This window comes from Chanodichthys erythropterus, chromosome 5 (genome assembly GCF_024489055.1).
Source record: "Chanodichthys erythropterus isolate Z2021 chromosome 5, ASM2448905v1, whole genome shotgun sequence".
NCBI lineage: Eukaryota > Metazoa > Chordata > Actinopteri > Cypriniformes > Xenocyprididae > Chanodichthys > Chanodichthys erythropterus.
This window is the reverse complement of record NC_090225.1, coordinates 25,341,685-25,350,424: the sequence shown is the minus strand read 5'-3', so window position 1 is coordinate 25,350,424 and position 8,740 is coordinate 25,341,685. Positions and strand designations below refer to the sequence as shown.

Genomic DNA, 8,740 nt, shown 5'->3' with positions numbered 1-8,740 from the left:
GGTAGTAACATCATAATTCTGTACTATACTTACTTTGTGACATTACATATTACAATTTTACAAAAGAAGACCAATGTTGGCTTGACAAAAAAAAAAAAGCAAATAAATAAATAAACATTAAGCTTCTCAGGAAGCTTCCTCACTCCTCGTTCTTCGCGGTGCAATTAGAGAATTGAGATTTTCCAGGGCACAGGCTGGAGGATGTAGGAGCGCGGAAGCATCAATGTGAGTACTGAGAAGCACCCTAGGTGTGTTCGACTTCATGCAGCGCTGTGTATCGATCGGCGTCTGTCTGGAAGCAGCCTTAAAGCACACCTGTTTCACAAATGGCTGGAATCACCGCATGACATTGATCACATGCGTTTCATGTTTGTTCTAATGTCTTCAGTTCCACTAATGTGTTGCCAAGTCCGTGGTTTTCCCGCGGAATTGGGCTACTTTAACACTGTTGAAGCGGGTTGTTTTTCATGTCCGCGGGTTGATGCGACCCCAAATAACATGTTATTTAGCCCCTGGAATGTGAATGTTACCAGGGGAATCCCGCCAAAAAAATTAATGTGAATTTATAAAAAAAAATAAAACTTATTAAAAAAAAAAGAATAAAACATAGACCCCACTTCATTGGTATTTAAATAGTAAAGGCTTATACTGAATTTTATTCTTGTACAAACAGACTATAAAGCAGTACATAAATTATTGAATGAAAATGTTCTGAAATATCTGTGTATTTGACAAAAATTGCATTTATTTCACTTCAGCTGTGCAAACACGGCGTGAACAAAAAGCGTCCGACTACAAGCAGCAACCTTCGCCGATTGGTTACATCCAGCCACAGCCAATGTCGAATACACCTATTGATTGTGCTGCAACAAAGTCTGAAAATGGAAATCTGATCTAAAAGAACCATATACAAGGGTTTGTACTAATTTTGGTTTAGCTTTCTTATTTCTGGATGTGGGCTAACTGTACAAAAAAAAAAAAAAAAAATTGTAAAAATCACATAATTGTTCATGTAAGTGATTAAGTAGAGCATCAGAAACTTCTAGCAGCTGTACAATTCTTTTTTATGTCATTTTCTAGTTCACCAAAGGATTTGTCTGAAAATCTTCAAAGCTTTCCGATGTTGCCTATGATTTAATGTTGAAGGATTAGGTGAGGTTAACTAGATTTCAGGGAATTAGAGTGTTTAAAGGGTTTGTGGTTTTATAGCAGGACAGATACAGTGAAATCTGGAGCAGAGACACTATCTACAGTGATATTCCATAACATAAAAACATCCCACACATTAAATGAAACAGAGCTTTTCCTGAACCCAGTTGATCTTCCAAGTCATCTGTCTAAAAAGACTGAATCGGCAGGTACTCTGTGTAATGACTCGTGTACTTATGGATTTTTGAATGAAATTGCCTTAATTTGGGTTCAAAGTAAATGCACTTATATGCTCTAATGGATCTGAGAAATGTTATTCTGTACTTATTAAAACAATGTTAATTAATCATTGATCATCGCATACTTTGCTAAAGAAAAATGTATTATAGGCTAACAAATAAAAAGTGTATTTCTGTACAGAGTAAAACAATTAGGAACTACAGAACAATTCATGCAACAACATGATATCAGGATAACTTGCCCCAGTCTCCCCTATTTATAAGCCCTTCAGTATCATGAATATTACAGTATTAGCTTAACAGCATACTAATATCATACTCTGTATGCTGTACTACGTAACTGCCTTAAACGGTAAGTTCAACCAAAAATTAAAATTCTGTCATTAATTACTCACCCTCATGTCGTTCCACATCCATAAGCTCTTAGTTCATCTTCAGAACACAAATGATATTTTTAATGAAATCCGGGAGGTTTCTGTCCCTCTATAGAGATCCAACACAACTACCACTTTCAAGGTCCAGAAAGTTAGGAAAGACATCATTAAAGGGCTAGTTCAACCAAAAATGCAATTTCTGTCATTAATTACTCAACCTCATGTCGTTCCAAAGTAAGACCTTCGCTCATCTTCGGAACACAAATTAAGATATTTTTAATGAAATCCGAGAGGTTTCTGAACCACGCATAGACAGCAACATCATTGCACCTTTCAAAGCCCAGAAAGGTAGCACAGACATTGTTAAAGGGTCAATTCACCCAAAAATGAAAATTCTGTTAATTACTCACCCTTGTGTTTTTCCACATCTGTAAGACCTTCACTCGTCTTCGGAACAAAAATGAAGATTTTTAATAAAATCTGAGAGCATTCTGTCCCTCCATAGAGATCCAACGCAACTACCACTTCCAGAAAGTAGAAAAGACATAAAGTAATCCATATGACTCCATTGGTTTAACCTTAATTTTATGAAGCGACACAAGTGCTTTGTTTGCGGAAAAAAACCTCACAATTTACCACTTTATTTTATGAAAAAATTGATCTGCAATGCGTTTATGAGAGCACCACAACGCACACGTTTTGTGTTCACGCAAGAGCTGATGTTGTGTGAATGCTTTGGATAATATTATTTTGTAAATAACGTGATACATTATGTTTTTTGCACAAACAAACCACACAGGTCACTTCATAAAATTGAGGTGAAACCACTGGAGTCACATGGAGTACTTTAATAGCTCACTAGGTATTGGAACAGGCCTCTGTCCACTGAGGGATTCTGTATAACTTCAAATGGTCCCTCATCTTCAGTTAGTTAAGCCAAAGTACTGTAAAGAGACACCAGCTTCAGATCTACACACACAACCTCTCACATTCTTTCAGCTTGAAGGACAGTGGTGACTCAGCCCGGACTGTCCACCACTAAACCACACTCAATGAAACATTCAGAGCTCTTTTCAGGTATAAAAGAAAGGTTTCCAGGCAGTCATCTATAGCCATTATGTTTCTGCCTGGAACTCTTCAATTCATTTGGCTTAAAAGCCAGGTAGCATCTGCATCTGCATTCTGGTCTATGCATCCCTGCCGTAAACAAGCACAGAAAAGGTGCAGGTGACGACAAGGGAGCTTCAGTTGAATAACAGTGAACTGCGGTCAGCTGAGATGTTGTCAGGCTATGTGGGTAAAACTCAGAAAAATTACCACAACTGTCTAATCAGCCGTCAAGAATTGCATGCGCAAATGCGACGGAGCGCACTGCATAATCACTTTAATATAGCTTAAATAAAGTGCAAAAGAAACTACGAGCAATGACCGTCGTTGTTCTGTTGTAAGTTAAGTCATGAAATTACCAAACATGCGATTAAAGCTGCATCAAAACTGTGCATGTATGGCCTTAAAACGTCTTAAAAATGCAGATATGTACACCAGGGAAATCTAAATTTTCTTGGGGGAGCATGCCCCCGTACCCCCCAAGCAAACAACATTTTCTGACCTCTCTATTTCTATGAAACCCTGCGCACGGTCCGGCTTATATTCTGTCTAATGAAATCTAAGGCGTATTTCTACAAATGCGCACAATTTCTATCAAAAATTAAAAAATATTATTGTCATTGTAGTGGTGCAAATATCTAAGCTTTCTAATACTTCAAATCTCAAGGTTAAATCAGAAGATTTTTTTTTGTAAAAATGTTTCTGTAACAGCTGCCAAAAATAGTATATAGCTCCACTGTGGTTAAAAAAAAAAAAAAAAAAAAAAAAATTTCTCTGTTTTTTTCACAAGTCGCACCCTGAGCAATATCACACTCGTAGCCGAGTTAATTAAACAAATGTAGCCTTGGTGAGCAGACGGAACTTCTTTTAAAAACATTAAAAATCTTAGTGGTTGCAAACTTTTGGACTGTACTGTATATATATATGTATATATATGTGTATATATATATGTGTATATATATGTGTATATATATATGTATGTATATATATATGTGTATATATATATGTATGTATATATATATATATATATATATATATATATATATATATATATATATATATATATATATACATACATATATATACATATATATATATACAGTACAGTCCAAAAGTTTGCAACCACTAAGATTTTTAATGTTTTTAAAAGAAGTTTCGTCTGCTCACCAAGGCTATCACTGTTAAAAATTGCTGTTAATTTACGGCAAAATTTTAACAGTATAATCCTGTTATATTAAAAAGCAGCGCATTACTGTTTTTTTACGGTTGGTGAAATGACGTACACAAATTTTAACAGCATTTTACCGTATTTATTCCACAAAGGAAAGAAAACAGTACTTAACAGTATTTTTGGAACTGAAAACTGCAGCGAACACATCTGGATTTTTATCCGTCTTTACACTGTGATTTAACCGGTGAGTGCACCTTTGCCTTGCTCCTTTTACACAAGATAGGCTACACGTTTGCAATTGCAAATAACTGTGCAAATAACTGTAATAATTGTGGATGCTGAGCTTGTAACTGTTTTATACGTCCATTTCAGTGCCAAACCTGCCAACCGTGCAAACTGCGTCACAGAGTGGAGCTGAATTTCGGATTCATATATTTCCCGAGTACGAGGTGAGTTCACTATGTATACCTATACAAGTTTTTCAAATATGATATACTATAAACTCTTCTGCAAAGTAAGCCTTTAACATCATAGCAACAAAGTAATATCGATGTAAGTTATTTCTAACGCGCTGAAATTGTCGTCATCTCGTTTGCTAATTTTAGCTTAAGATCTTTTCATTTATTGGATAATATAGCCTACATTTAGTTTATATTAGACAAAACGTTGATTTCGATAACGTTGTGCTTGCAAATTTGGGTAAGCTTGTTCTAATTTGTACATAACTGTATTATGAGGGGAGTTTTTCTTTTGTTGCTGTTTTGCTTCTTTAGCGTTGGGTGTATTTTGGATTACTTCGACCAAGGTTAGCTTGATAGAATAAGTTGCGCGTTACTACTCAGTAAGTTATTATGTTGATGGTTTGTATTGTAATGTTACTTGGCCCAGTACAGTAGGCTAAATGACATTTTATTTCAGTGGAGACTTTGTTGTTGTTGAGATTTTCGTGCCCAAAGACTGTCCAATTTGACTCGCTGTTGTTGTTTATGTTCTATCATGGTATTATTGTCCTAACAACTGAAATAGACATGCTCTTTCCTAATTTAAAAATTAAATGCATACATTACAGGCATTATTGTTAGTGTATTGAGTCTGTCCTCATCATTGTAACTGTGTCTTAGGCCTCTTCCACTGCAGCTGATGTAGAAAGGACACTTGAACAACCTGCAACTCCTCGACTGATACTCCTTGGTATGTATAGATCTAGTCTATTTTATTACATAAGCCTCTAAGGGTGTTTTTTTTTTTTTTTTTTTTTTTTTTTTTTTTTGTATTTCAGCAAACATGGTAAATGCTTTTGTACAACACTGAAAGGGACAGTTCAAACAAAATAAATATGCTGCCATCTTTTACCCACACTCATGTCATTCCAAGCCCTCAAGACTTTTATTAATATTTGTTATGTTATGACTTTACTTGAGGCACATGACTAATTGTTAAAGGGTTAGTTCACCCAAAAATGAAAATTCTGTCAGTTATTACTTACCCTCATGCCATTTGACACCTGTAAGACCTTCGTTCATCTTCGGAACACAAATTAAGATATTTTAGTTGAAATCCGATGGCTCCATGAGGCCTTCATAGCCAGCAATGACATTTCCTCTCTCAAGATCCATTAATGTACTAAAAACACATCTAAATCAGTTCATGTGAGTACAGTGGTTCAATTTTAATATTATAAAGTGACGAGAATATTTTTGGTGCGCCAAAAAAACAAAATAACGACTTATTCAGTGATGGCTGATTTCAAAATCATAAATGAATCAAAGTGTCGAATCTGCAGTTCAGAGAACCAAAGTCACGTGATTTCAGCAGTTTGGCGGTTTGACACACGATCCAAGCCATGATTCCGCACACTGATTCATTTATGCTCCGATGCTTCCTGAAGCAGTGTTTTGAAATCGGTCATCACTATATAAGTCGTTATTTTGTTTTTTTGGCGCACAAAAAATATTCTTGTCACTTTATAATATTAATATTGAACCACTGTACTCACATGAACTGATTTAAATATGTTTTTAGTACATTAATGGATCTTGAGAGAGGAAATGTCATTTCTTCCTTATGAAGGCCTCACGGAGCCATCGGATTTCAACTAAAATATCTTAATTTGTGTTCTGAAGATGAAGGTCTTACGGGTGTGAAACGACATTAGGGTGAGTAATTAATGACAGAATTTTCATTTTTGGGTGAACTTACCGTTTAAGTAATATGTCATTGTGGTTATGGGTTTTGAATTAATTTTGAATTAGTTAATAGTCATGTGCCTCAACAAGTAAAGTCATAACATGATACCTTTGTAAATCATTAGCTAAAGATTATTTAAAGCAGACAACTGGAAGTTGAAATGCATGGCTTTGACCGATTGTGGTAATTAACACGTTCATTTACATTATTAGTTAATATAATATGCTATTAGGGAATTAATATATTATGACACATTTAACTAATAACAATATAATGATTACTTAATCTATTAATCATATAGAAACTTTATTAGTTGCTGATGCAGTAATCATTAATTAATGGTTTAGTTCTTCATAAGTCATACATTAACTTGATTATTTGTGCATTAGTTAAGCATGAATTAATGCATATTACCCGTATTGTAAAGTGTTACCTTAATTTCTATTCACATTCTCGTTATGTAAACTTTTACCCACACTAATTCTGAATGTATGCATTTGTTTTTCAGACACTTCATTGGAATAAATCCTGAAAAAGGCACCAAGGGTGGACAAGACTTATCACACTCGGGTTGCCAGTCTACTTAAGAAGCTAATGGACTTAAAGCGTTAGTTCACCCAAAAATGAAAATTTTGTCATTTATTACTTACACTCATGTCGTTTCACACCCGTAAGACCTTCATTAATCTTCAGAACACAAATTAGGGTATTTTAGTTCAAATCCAATGGCTCCTTGAGGCCTACGTAGGGAGTAATAACACTTCCTCTGTCTAGATCCATAATGTACTAAAAACACATCGAAATCAGTTTAATATTAATATTATAAACCGACAAGAATATTTTGGTGCGGCAAAAAAACAAAATAATGACTTATTTAGTGATGACCGATTTCAAAACACTGCTTCATGAAGCATCGGAGCATTATGAATCAGTCTATCGAATCATGAATCAGATCGCAGTTCAAACCCGACAAATGGCTGAAATCACATGACTTTGGCACTCCGAACTGCAGATTCGACACACAGATTCACAATGATCTGATGCTTCCTGAAGCATTGTTTTGAAATTGACCATCACTAAATAAGTCGTTATTTTGTTTTTTTGCCGCACCAAAAATTTCTCATCGCTTTATAATATTAATATTGAACCACTGTACTCACATGAACTGATTTAAATATGTTTTTAGTACATTAATGGATCTTGAGAGAGGAAATGTCATTGCTCCCTATGAAGGCCTCACGGAGCCATCGGATTTCAATGATAACCGTAGACCTCTTTAAGTCATTGGATTTCAACTAAAATATCTTAATTTGTGTTCTGAAGATGAATGAAGGTCTTACGGGTGTGGAACGGCATGGGGGTAAGTAATTTTGAGAATATTTTGTGATTTAAAGTGGCTTTATTTTTCAAGTTTTAATAAAGCACATTTTGAAGTTACTCTGCATTGTGTTAAATTTTTAATGTTTCAAAGGATATATTTGTACATTGTATTATGGTTTTAAAGCAAGACTTCTAAGGGGTAATTAATAAAATCAAAGAAATATCTAGAAAAATAGTTACACCTTTTTTTCTTAGCAGTCCATTTCTCAATATAATAACATTTGTAGCTTACAGTTAAAAAGTGCAAATAAACATTAATTAACTGTTAATACTTTTGACAGTAATTTACTGTTAATGTAGAAAATAACAGCTTTATGCTGTATTTACAAAAACAGTAACAAACTGTAAATTTCAACAACAGCAAGACACTGTTAATTTAACAGTAACTTGCTGGCAACCGTGCTGCCAGTTACTTACTGTTTTTTAACAGGACAATTTTTAACAGTGTACATTTGTTTAATTAACTCGGCTACGAGTGTGATATTGCTCAGGGTGCGACTTGTGAAAAAAACAGAGAAATTTTTTTTTTTTTTTTAACCACAGTGGAGCTATATACTATTTTTAAAATATAAAATATTTTGGGGTGTAATTACCTAAATATTTTATTCATTTAAATATATTTCTTGTGTGTGTGTAAAAAAAAATCCCCTCCTAATATTCAGTATCATGATATAAAAAATATTCCTCGAAAATTCTACATAGGCAGCTCATTAGATTTGTTAGATTTGCCATCTGTGTAACAGAATAAATAATGTGACAAATAACAGAGTTTGGTTTATTTCTCTGCATTTTACATTATCATGTAAAATAAACTATAGAGCCACTAAGCCATATTCTCAGGATCTTGTCAGCTTTGTTGTGAAGACTGATGGAAAGGGTTTATGTCAACACTTTATAATTTAAGCCACATGTATTTATCCATTTGCAGTTCTGTCAAAACTGTTCCTCTTTTACCTTTGCTCCTTCATGTGGGAGAATAGAGTTAGTGTAATGTGGAATCATCAAGTGGGTTATTTAGAGTAAACAACTGAGACATTATTCAATCATTAGCGAACATCTAGCAAGCAAGTTAGCAGCATCTGGTTATTAAAGAAGTCATTCTTATCACATTTCTTAATGCACAGGGCACCGGC

The 8,740-nt window shown here is 34.4% G+C and overlaps 1 long non-coding RNA gene across 2 annotated transcripts; it reads left to right on the top strand.

The window, feature by feature from the left end:
* The first annotated feature begins 4,137 nt into the window (after positions 1-4,137).
* Positions 4,138-7,081, top strand: LOC137020178 (uncharacterized). 2 transcript variants are annotated; one of them, XR_010895149.1, is made up of 4 exons: positions 4,138-4,284; positions 4,413-4,489; positions 5,162-5,231; positions 6,736-7,081. It is a non-coding gene; the product is annotated as an uncharacterized lncRNA (long non-coding RNA). The 2 variants fall into 2 exon arrangements; XR_010895148.1 differs by having other exon boundaries at positions 4,149-4,489.
* The last annotated feature ends 1,659 nt before the right edge of the window (positions 7,082-8,740 follow it).